At 44.4% G+C, this 12,331-nt stretch overlaps 1 protein-coding gene across 3 annotated transcripts in view; it reads left to right on the top strand.

Annotated features, from left to right (window-relative positions):
* Window positions 1-12,331, top strand: part of SLC44A3 (solute carrier family 44 member 3) — a 72,396-nt gene that overhangs the window by 44,417 nt on the left and 15,648 nt on the right. The gene's annotated exons all lie outside the window — the stretch shown is intronic.

The raw sequence follows: 12,331 nt of genomic DNA, 5'->3' as shown, positions 1-12,331 counted from the left end.
AATTAGACCATCTATGTTTAATGTCTTTTAAGTGGTATTTAGAATACTTTTCATTATTCAGGGAAAAATGTAGCCTTCTTATAGTAAGGTCTATTTTTAGGCTCTTAAACTTGGAGAACATTTTAGAGTATATTTAGTTTTCATTTGGATTGCTATAAGCCAGCATGTATAAAACACAATCAAATACCATAGGACCTTTCAGAATGCGGGGGACATATAACAAGTCAGTCCAAACCCTTTGAATACATTTGTCATGGTGTAAGACGTTATAGCTGTTGTGTATATATCCAGACAGCAACTTCATAAATATTTTGAGATGCATTGCAAAAATGTATTAACGATGATAAAATATATATGCATGAAAAATAAAGGCTAAGAAACATGTAGATAGACTAGAAAGACAAAAGCAATGAATGGGACCATTGATATACAAATATGTTGGCCATATGGCCCTACAAGGCCCCAGGGTTGACCTGTCATCCCCTCTCACTGTACTACGGGAATTCAGGTACTTTCTGCATCCCTCTTTCACTCATGGTTTTCATACTGGCCCCTGGAAGCCTAGAGGCTCCTGTGGACACTGTGGGGACCACCACATTAGGAGTGCGGAGAAATGGGTGAGGTGGAGGAATGGTGGGCCCTGGCCCCATACCATGCCTATACTGCCCGGCCTTGCAGCCAGAGCAGCTCCACTTTATGTGGTTTAGGGGTGGGAGTGTGGGAGTGTACTGAAGGTTTCATTTGAGGACAGGTCTTTGCTGCTAAAACACATTTGAAAACCTCTGGTCCCATTTTCACATTTGTTTTCTCTGCCCTGTTATCCTGAGGTATGTATTTTCCTGCCTTCTGAAATTTCACCACCTTAATTAATCCAGGACCATTTCCCTTGGTAATTCAAAATGTTTCCAAACTCATAAGTGACATTAATGTTAACCACACCTTAATGACCGTTGTAAAGGTGCCGACTCCTTATAACAGATGTGTCGATGGAAGTAATGATCCCTGATTCACAAAAAAACTAAGCCAGACTTGATCCAGCTCCTGTAGTGAGTCAGTGGTGCAAACAGGGATAGGTCTTTCAGATTCTAATCATGGTGCCTGTGCACTAGGCTGTGGCTAAACCAGCTTCATAGTGTCTTTTCCTTGGGGTGACTCCTGTAGAACTGGGTGGTGCCAGCTGATGTGGGTGATGCTCAGAGGCCTAAGGTTCAGGAGATTGGGAAGAGGAGGAAGAATGAAAAAATAAGAATTGATGTGAATATTAATGGGAGGGAAGGGTCACCTCTGGTCTACATCGACCACTGGAAAGCAGAGTGAAATAAAAATGTTTAAGAATGAAGATGATTGTAAATGGTGATCAGAGCAACTGTCAGCCTCATTTGGCAGTGGACAAAGGAAAGTGAGCATAAAGTGAGAAAAGGAATTTAGATTCATCTTTTCAGAAACTTCCTTGCATTGGAATGACTTACTAGGGGACATTGTGGCATCTCTGTCTCTGGAAATCAGATTTAAAAACGCTGAACCCTATTTTATGTTCCTCATTTTGTGGAATAGGAGCTGGGAAATACCGAAAAAGAATGAGATCCATTTGTTACCATCAAAACTCAGATGCTCATCTTTATTTAACATCAAGGAGCTGGTTGGGTTTTCCCACTGCTTCTTAAAAGCCTAATCCATCTTCACTAAATCCTAGTAGGGAGGCAGGTGGCAGTTGCTGCATTTTGTAAACACCCAGTCTAAGGCTGCACAGGCATTCACTAGCAATGTGGGGAATGAAACTCTCAATCACATAATTTCTCATTTACTTTTCTCCCTACATCATAAATACTGAGTGTGTACATACTGAAAAAATTACATGTTCACCTCACATATGCATTCATCCAGCAACCATGTGTTTATGCTGTATGCAGACTATTTCTACCTAGGCATAATAGGGACTAGGACCATGGCGATACAGAGGTGATACAGAGTCATTACTGCATAGTGCAAAAGCCAGGCCTCCAAGAAATTGACAAGCTAGTTGTTGGGAGGCAGGGGCCAGTAAGGGGTGTATGCATGAGACGTTTATATGACAGTACAGAAAAGTGCACGTTTAAGTGTTGGGATAGGGCTGTGGAAGTTCAGAAAAGGGGAATCTTGGTCACTGGGAGAGGTTATTTGACTCTGTAATTAGGGGAAATTTCCTAGGAGAGGTGGACCTGAGTATAGAGCACCCACTGGAGATCACAAGCTACTAACGACAGCAATAACAGCTGTGGGTGTTGGCAATAAACTGTTTTGCCAGTTGTATGCTGAGCACGTTTCCTGCATTATATCAGTTGTTAGGTTTTTTGTTTTTGTTTTTGTTTTGTTTTGTTTTTTTGAGACAGAGTTTTGCTCCTGTTGCCCAGGCTGAAGTGCAGTGGCACAATCTCGGCTCACTGCAACCTCTGCCTCCCGGGTTCAAGTGATTCTCCTGCCTTATCCTCCGGAGTAGCTGGGACTACAGGCACATGCCACCACATGCTAAGTTTTTGTATTTTAAGTAGAAACGGGGTTTCACCATGTTGGCCAGGCTGGTCTCGAACTCCTCACCTCAGGTGATTTACCCGCCTCGGCCTCCCAAACTGCAGAGATTACAGGCATGAGCCACCATTTGCAGCCAGTTGTTAGTTTTTGAGATAGTGTCTCCAATTTACAGATAGGGAGATTGAGGCTTAGAGAAGGCACATAGTGGCAGAACTAGGATTTGAATCCAGGTCTGTTTTGCCTCCAGTACCCAAGCCCTTAACCACTGTGCATTTTTAAAATAGTGAGAGGAGGACTCATGACCACCACCTGAGGATGTTCTTTTCTGCTCATTGCAAAGCCAGAGTCCAGACAAGTAGAGCTGGCAGAGCGCATCTTGTTACACAGCAGACTTTTGTGGAGGAGGACAGGAAAGGTGAAGGAGCAATGAAGATGATGAACTCACCGTAATTGTAATCAAGCAGTTATCCATCCAGAAAAGGCTGGTCAGGGTGGCCTGGCCCCTCCTCCTTTCCTCAGGCAAGTTAGTGGTCAAAGCATCTGGGAGTGTTGACTGGCTATTCTCAGAGACCTGCAGGCAAAGGGACCTTACAGCCTCCCCTCTCCCTCCCAGCACTTTCCAGGGGCCTGGCTAAGAACCCCACTGTGAGACTATAGGCTAAGCACTCAGCAAGAATGATGTACTTACTGTTTCTTATAGGGTCTTCACACAGTTCCTCATAGAAATGTCTCCCTAAGTGCACATCTCTTGTCCACTGTGGCCTCTGTCCCAGCCATGATGTTGGCTTTAGGTCAATGTTCCTCTAAGTACGAAACCCACTGGTGAGCCCCAGGACTCTTCCTGATGGTTCCAAACTGATCTGAACATTCTAGAAAATCCTTTTTTCAATTTTTATAGGCAAATAGCAGGATTCCATAGATTTTTCATTTTTGCATACAGCAAGGGGCTGTTTGCCAATCAATAAAGTAGAGCCTGTATTATTAAAGCTTACTAAAATGTGTTCTTTATGAATCCAACTTGGTGTCTTAACGTTGTTTCTTAAGGACTCAAACTCGTTATTCTTTTCAGACATCTAACTGCCGAGGCAACGCCTGGTGACCTTGCAAAATTTGTGAATGTACACACACAGACAGTTGGGATTTGCAAACTGGAAAAAGAACACTTTGCTACCACCAGTGTTGCCTTGAGTTGACTGTGTTGTTTGGTTGCAGTCATTCTTGTCTTGATGTTTTACTTCTGTTGATTATTCCATTTATTTTTTTATTTATTATTATTATTATTTTTTTTTTTTTGAGACAGAGTTTCGCTCTTGTTGCCCAGGCTGGAGTGCAGTGGCACGATCTCGGCTCACTGCAACCTCCGCCTCCCAGGTTTAAGCGATTCTCCTGCCTCAGCCTCCCGAGTAGCTGGGATTACAGGCATGTCCCACCACGCCTGGCTGATTTTGTATTTTTAGTAGAGACGGGGTTTCTCCATGTTGGCTGGTCTCGAACTCCTGACCTCAGGTGATCTACCCACCTCAGCCTCCCAAAGTGCTGGGATTACAGGTGTGAGCCACCACGCCCGGCCTTTTGTTTATTCCTTTTTTTTTTTTAATCACTTTAAGCATTGCATTCCTCTTCATTGCTTTGTTATTCTTCCAGCAGAAGTGGGAATGGGTACAGGCAGTGAGCTGTGGGCTAGTGTTAGAAGTCTGAGAACCACCGTATCTATACCAGTCTCCTGGGAGAAGCTTCCAGGTAAAAATGACTTCAGTCAGGTATAGCAGCAGTTTGCCTCTGCCTCTTCATTATTTGAGTAACTTGGGTGAGTCCCTTAACCTTGCTGAGCTTCTGCAATATGAAAGGGTTAGGTTCAGTGACCCCCAAGGTTCTTGTGTGGCTTTTTGACCCTTGTCATGGCATCCATCCCAGAGCTGGGGGCATGCACAGTGCCGCCCCACAGCATCAAAGCCATGATATGCTTTGTGTGGGAAATGGGGGGAGAGTGGAAAACAATATGAGCTGTTCATTTTCCTGTGGTGTTCCAAAATGACAGGCTCATTTCTCTTCATGATATACCTTGTATCCATGGTGAGGACTTATCCTAGAACCACAAAAATCAGTGATGTTTCATGTTGCCTCAATTCTGAGGCATCGGAATCTTGTAGAGTTGTCTGAGAATGCGAATGAACAAAGAGGAGCCATCTATCTGTATCTACTTACAGCGATCCTGCCAGTAGTTCTGCTGTAATACATAGTGATAAATAAAATAACTGGTGATGACATGCTGGTCAAATGCCAGGCAGCTCGGTCATTCTCAACAGTAGGAGTGTACTGTAATGTCCAATGCCTTTCACAGCCCTTTTCTGCCTTGGGCTATTATGCAAGATAGCTGGGAGCCTGATGGATCTGTGCTGCATCCCCTTGAGGAGGGAACCAAGTGACCCCGATGCACCTTGATGCAGTGTGTAAAGCGTGCAGCCTACTTTCCTTTGTCATCCCTCTAGATAAGATCTAGTAAGTACATGTACAGATTGTTGCCTCTTGCTATTTGATCAGAAACGCCAGCAGCTTCCTGTCTTCCTGACTGGTGAATATACTGGTCAGAAAGGTCCCAGATAATCTTGTGAAGGTCAAGGCAGAGAAAAACCTGCTGCTTCTGGGGAAATACACACCTCTCTCCCCTTCTCACCTCATAGTGCCTCTCCCCAACCTGCTCTGCCTGCCAAGACTGTTTTTAGTGAACATAATATTGGTCTCTGTCTTCTAAGCCTTTGCGGCAGACTCAACTTTGTAGTATCTCCAAACGTTCTCTTCCCCCTCCCCTTTCCTTGCAGTTAGCTCTGTTTCAATGCCTCTCTTTCTCGTAGTCCATCAATAGCTAAAGCACTCAATGACTTTTCCACATCAGGTTTGGCTGGTTCATCCCAAGCCAGTCGGCAGATCTCCAGTGACTCCTCTTTTCTCCTCTCCTAGAGCAGCATGTGCATCTCAGAAAAAAAGTAAAAATATTGTGCAGTTTATCTCACTAGATTAGGAAAATGATGTAAAGTTTCTTAAGAAGAAACAGTTCTTTCAGAAGCTGGCATTGCCGTAATAGGTAGTCTCATCACAGAGCATCCAGACAGCCATTCTTTCAGTGACAGCGTTGGTTCTGAGTCCTCCACCCCCGCTGACTGGTTTAGAACTATTCTGGGCAGCCAGCTGATGGTGAGAGCTCTGGAGAGATGCCTCGTGTGTGCATGCTTCAGAAAGAAGCTCACATGTGTGTCAATATGATAGTTTGCATTAAGGCCCATTTATAGACAATGGTAATCCCCACACCCAGCTGTTGCGTGGCACATGCTACTACCCTGGCTTTAGATAGAAAGGAATTAAGACACCTATTTGTCAGAGGCCCCAGGCTGTCTGGGAGAAAACAAACTGAATCCTCATGTTTCCTGATGCATGGTTCAGAAGCTGCTAGGCATATGGCTGTGGCTTAGTGTGGCTTTCCTGGGAGCAGCCTCTCTGGAGCCTAGCTCCCACCTGCTGTGGGCATGTTACAAGACTCAGGGCTTAGGAGGGTGAGGCCCAAAGCCCTCTTCTCCAAGTGGGCCTTAGTGCTCAATCCTTTGGGGTAAGACCCAGTGAGCAGCCGCCATGTTAAATTGGACTCTGAAGTGCTTCCTGACATGAAATTTCAGTGCCTTCTCGGAGAGGCAAGTAATGTTTGTTGAATGAATTACTGCATGAGAAAGGGAGGGAAAGTTATATAAGGGCACTCAGGCAATTAGGAACTTCTGCGAGGCAATTGAGTGGTCAGTGCAAATGACTTCGACTTCCTCCTAAGTGTGCAGCTCCTGAAGACAAGAATACCAGCCACTCACTGGCACTTACTATATACCAGGTACTGTGCTACTTTATGTGTATTAACTACCTATAGCCTCACAAAGTAGCCTGTGTAGTATTTTTTAAACAGATGATAATACTTTGGTTCAGAGAGCTTAAGTAGTAACATGACCTAGGTTAGACAGGAGGAAAGTAGCAGAGCTGACTCTTGAGGTTTTGAAGACCCAGTAAGTCATTTCCTCTTCCTTGTCCAAGTTCTGAATAATTGTGAGATGTAAGAGTTAAACAGATGAAGATTAAAAATATCGCCTTGAATACGAAATCATCTGATTGGAAAATTACCACAGGAACAGCTGTAGGCAAGTCAGCTTGTTAATGTTTTACCCCTGAATCAGAATGACCAACCCACCCTTTACCAGGCCCAGCCAAGGTTAACCTCTCTATGGATCTGAGAAAGTGTGTTCCTGGTGACAGGTGGATCCCAAAAGAGAGTGAGGAGGGCCTGAGCCCACCTGCACTCTGCTGCTCCCTCCAAATTTGCCCAGTCCCTGAAGTTCACCTCCTTCCCTGAAACAAATGAGGCATTAGCCTAAAGGAAGTCCCTGACCACAGAAACCCAAAGCCAGGGTAATCAAGACTAGTGCCACACTGGGATTTAAACCCAGGTTTTCACCAGTCCACTAGGGCACTCCTTCCACAGGGTAGGGACTCAGAAGCCCAAAACTTTAGAGATCATGAAACAGCCTCCCCTCATAATAGTGGAATCTGGGGTCCAGAGGGCTTGAATGCCTCAACCAGGTTACACGGTGGGCAGAGCTCATTCTGATTCCATTCCCTATCCTGCATCTTCTCTTCCTTGCCCTTCTGAGCCTCCTGGAGGACAGACAGGTTGTGTCACTTTACACAGTATGTCTACATGAGCTGCCCTGGGGTACCTTTTGGCGGAACTCTATGTAAATCTCTCCCATCTCTTGGGTAATATGGAAGACAGGTCCATGCTCATGGAGGCAGAAGGGTGAGGAACATTTGCATCCTGGGAAGTTTGGGGTCTCACCTTTTATTAATGGTAGCAAGGGCAACTGGGACTGTTTCCAACAACACTAGTTGAAAAGGTCAGCTGATCCAAGGAGTTGCCGTTTATGTAAATCTGAGCCTTCTTTCATAAGTCTGAACTCCATGTGGAACATGAAGCAATCCCTTTATGTTCTTTGTGCCTTCCTGTCGTGACATGTTCTAGGTACACTGGAAATATGCTGAGGGAGACTGCCCAGGTTTTTAACTTTAAGAGATCCACCTTTGAATCAGCACATCCAGTTTCCTCGTAAAGAAGGAAGCAGGTGACATGTGAAAACACTGTGTTCTGATGAGCAGTGTTTGGATGTGGGGATCTGGCAGCTCAGACTGACTCTTTCTATACCCTCCCACCACAGGTTATTGTGTGCGGTGGACACCACGCTGCCTGGGCTAGGCCGGGCTGGGCCGTCATCTGTGATCATAGCTAGGCAAGGGCTAGAGTGGGGAGGTGCCTCAGAGTGGAAAAGGGAACTTTCCAATCTAAGTTGTTAACATCAGTCCCAGTGCTCAAGAAATGTGAGGAGGATAGATTGGCTTCAACGTTTCCCAAATTCACTTAGTGTGGAAAATGAAATGAAACCATTAAGTAGCTCCTACCCCAAATGTCCTCTTCCCTTAGGATAGAGAGCAGGATTCTTTGGGGCATTGCTCTTTGTCTGAAACAGTTGTTGTCCAAGGGGTCTGACTGCCCACCTTGAAGTCCATGCTCTTCTAAGCAAGGCAGTGACTGTGGGCACATTCCTCGGCTGTCATTCTTATTTGTCCTAAGGCATTGAGACTTGTTGGGAGAAGGAAGTGATGATTGGCCAGAGACTAGAGAATGCATTCATAAAAAGAAAAAAGCATATGAAAGGAGACGTGAGTCACTGTGACTGAAGGAATACATGCCACTTTAATTTAGCAGTCACTAAGTCATGTCCTGCTACAAGCAGGACTCCCATGACACCGCAGGCCACCACCAACTGAGTCTCATCTTTGAATGACTTCCACATGCTATGAAGAGCAGCCGCAGATTCGGATGTGCGGATGATATTGTATCATGTCTCTCAACCTGATTTCTAACTTTGAGCTCTCATTCCACTGGATGGGTGGAAAACTTAATTTGTTATTCTTGAGCTATCCCTCCTTGGAGTTATATGAGGTTTCAGGTGTCCCCAGACATTAGCAGATATAGGTTGCCTTTGAGACATCATCTTCCCATCTTTATGGCTACTCAGGCCCTGCTTGGGAAGTAGGAATCTTTTACCTATGGTCACCTATGGTCCTATCTGCCTTGATGTGCTAGCAGTAGGTGACTACCTGTCTTGGTCACCTAGAAGCCCCATGTCTCTGGTACCCCCTCACTCCCAGGCAAACCAGGACCCTGGGAGTGGTCATAGAAGAGCCTTGCCACTTCTCCAAGCTGTGTTTAAAAAAAAGGTGGGGGGCAGACCTGGACCTTCAGTCAATACACATAGACCTTTGTTTCCTCCTCCCTCAGCCCAGGAGAGTGTCATTTTCTAATGTGGGGCTGGAGGAAGCCTGCACACTCGCCTGCTGCTTCAAGGTGTTTGGTCTGTATTGAGAAACGTCTTTCTTCACCTTTTCCCCTGGTAGTTAAGGGCTTAAAGAGCCTAAATTTTGGAAAACAAGTGCCAGCGAGAATTGAAGACTGGATGTCTTCATGCCTCTACTCCCCACCTGGCCCCCTAACCTTAACTGGGGGAATGAGCACAGAGCCCGAGTCCTGCTTGAATGGGGAATGTGGAGAGAAGAGAAAGGAGAAAATACACAAGGAGGAGAAACAGAAGCAAAGAGAGCAAAGTCAACCATCATACATGTCTTAGTGGTGGCTGGACATTCCTCCTTCCATTGAGAGTCCCATCTCTACAGACATTTGAGAAACAAGTTTGTGAAAAGTAGAAGAGGAAGTGGCTAAGAGAATTTTGCTTCAAATAGCTTTCTTATCTAGGTGGGGCAAAAAAGTTCCCAAAAGTTTTGGCAAGTGGATCTAGGCTTTGACAGTGTTTCAAGTGGTTTCCTCTTCTCTGTCTCTTGCCTTCTACAGAATGCCTCAGTTGGCATGGGTGGGGTAGAGAGAGCATTTGCTAGACTTGCATTCATGCCAGGAACAAGACAGCTGAGGTTGAATGACTTCATCAGGATGCACCCCAGTGGGGGTGGAGAGGGGTGCTCTGGGTGTGTTTGCCATGCCCACGTCTCGCTTCCATCAAAGCAACAACAGAGAAACTTGGTTGGGGCCCAAAGAATGCAAGGCTCCTGACCTCGCTTAGTGCCCTGTCCCCAGTACCCAGCCTGGAGCTTGGCCAAAGCGGACCTTCCATGTGTGTCCATGGATTAAAGAATGAATATGAGGACCCGAACGGCCTCAGTATCAGCCCTGGGTTCATGCTGCCTTCACATGGCTTTTTAACATATACCAAAAGGAGCAGGGAGGCAATAAAGGAAAAGTAAATACTAACTCAAAGGAGCTGACCTTTCTTGTTGGACCTGCTCTAACCACACTTAGAACTGACTGCAAGGGAAACTACTTTCTGAGCAGAAGATCCAGTGGAAAGAGGAAGCTAAAATGGGAGGGACAAATAGTCTTTGAGGTTCAGAAAGAAAATATCTGTCATGCTACAAAGCCACAGTAATGAAAATGGTGTGGTACTGGCATAAACATAGATACACTGTGCTACATAGATCTATAGACCATGTGAACAGAATAGGAAGCACAGAAATAATGCCTTGCATATGTGGCCAAATGATTTTTGGCAAAGATGCCAAGACCACACAATGGGGAAAGGACAGTCCCTTCAACAAATGATCTTGGGAAAACCAGATATCCACAAGCAAAAGAATGAATTGGGACCCTTACCTTATATAGGAAAATTAAAATGAACTAAAGACCTAAAAGACCTAAAACTATAAAACTCTTAGAATAAAATACAGGAGAAAAGTGTCAGAAAATTGGATTTGGCAGTGATTGCTTGGATATGACACCAAAAGCACAGGCAACACAATAAAAGTAGACAAATGGGACCACATGCAACTTAAAAACTTCTACACATCCAAGAAAATAGAGTGAAAATCATCCTATAGAATGGGAGAAAATAACTGTAAATTATATATGCTAAGAAGTTACTGTCCAAAATACATAAGGAACTTCTACAATTTAACAACAACAACAACAAAGAACCCGATTTTAAAATGGGCAAAGGACAGCCGGGTGCAGTGGCTCACACCTGTAATCCCAGCACTTTGGGAGGCTGAAGCAGGCAGATCATGAGGTCAGGAGTTTGAGACCAGCCTGACCAACCTGGTGAAACCCCATCTCTACTAAAAGTACAAAAATTAGCCAGGCGTGGTGGTGCATGCCTGTAATCCCAGCTACTTGGGAGGCTGAGGCAGGAGAATCGCTTGAACCTGGGAGGCAGAGGTTGTGGTGAGCCGGGATCATGCCACTGCACTCCAGCCTGGGCGACAGAGCGAGACTCTGTCTCAAAAAAAGAAGAAAAAAAAAAAGACTGGGCACAGTGGTTCACGCCTGTAATCTCAGCACTTTGGGAGGCGGAGGTGGGCAGATCACGAGGTCAAGACCATCCTGGCTAACACGGTGAAACACCGTCTCTACTAAAAATACAAAAAATTAGTCGGGTGTGGTGGCAGGTGCCTGTAGTCCCAGCTACTTGGGAGGCTGAAGCAGGAAAATGGCGTGAACCTGGGAGGCGGAGCTTGCAATGAGTGGAGACTGCGCCACTGCACTCTAGCCTGGGCAACAGTGCGAGATTGTGTCTCAAAAAAAAAGAAAAAAAAAAAGGAAAAGGACTTGAAGAGACATTTCTTTAGAGAAGCTATACAAATGGCCAATACGAAAAGACACTCAATATCACTAATCATTAGGAAAATATAAATCAAAACTGCGATATATCACCTCACACCCATCAGGATGACCACTATCAAAAGAACAGAAAATAAGTGTTGGTGAGGATGTGGAAAAGTTGGAACCCTGTGCACTGTTAGTGGAAATGTAAAATGTTGTAACTGTTATGGAAAACAGTATGGAGTTTCCTCAAAAAATTAAAAATGGGCCTATAATACTAGATGATCCAACAGTTCTGTTCCTGAGCGTATAGTCAAAAGAATTTGAAGTAGGATCTCAGAGTTATTTGCACACCCGTGTTCATCACAGCATACTCTCAATGGCCAAGAGGTGGAAGCGGCCCAAGTGCTCTCAGCAGATGAATGGATAAAGAAAATGTGATATAGCCATACAGTAGAATATTATGTAGTCAAGTATATTTCTTCTTTTCCTTAAAAAAGAAGGAAATCCTGTCATATGCTACAACATAGATGAACCCCAAGGACATTATGCTAAAGTAAATAAGCCAGTCACAAAAGGACAAATACTATATGATTCCATTCAGTATTTCCAATCATCCATACAGTATGATTTCTTTCTCAACCTCAATACTGATTCCATTCATACAGTATTTGTCTGCTTTTACTGTATTTGTCAAAGACAGTATTTTGACTACTTTAGATACTTTAAATGCTGAATGTAGTAGTCAAAATACTGTATTTGACAACTACAGTAAAAGTAGACACTGTATGAATAAAATCATGCAGTATTTGAAGTATCTAAAGTAGTCAAAAATCAGGGAAACAGAATGTAAAAAGGGCGCTGGGGGCTAGGGAGAGGGGAAATTAGTGTTTAGTGGGTATAGAGTTTCAGTGTTGCGAGATGAGAAAGTTCTAGAGATCTGTTGCACAACAATGTGAATATACTTAACACTACTGAACTCTACAGTTAAAAATGGCTAAGATGGTAAATGAATGTTCTACATTTTTTTTAACAACAAAAAAAAAAAAAGCAAAGAGCTGATGTGGTGGCGTGCACCTGTAGTCACAGCTACTCGGTAGGCCAAGGCGAGAGAATTGCTGGAGCACAGGA

Source organism: Nomascus leucogenys, chromosome 12, assembly GCF_006542625.1.
Source record: "Nomascus leucogenys isolate Asia chromosome 12, Asia_NLE_v1, whole genome shotgun sequence".
In the NCBI taxonomy this organism is placed as follows: Eukaryota; Metazoa; Chordata; class Mammalia; order Primates; family Hylobatidae; genus Nomascus; species Nomascus leucogenys.
Note: the sequence above shows the minus strand (reverse complement) of the source record. Positions and strands in the feature narration are given on the sequence as shown.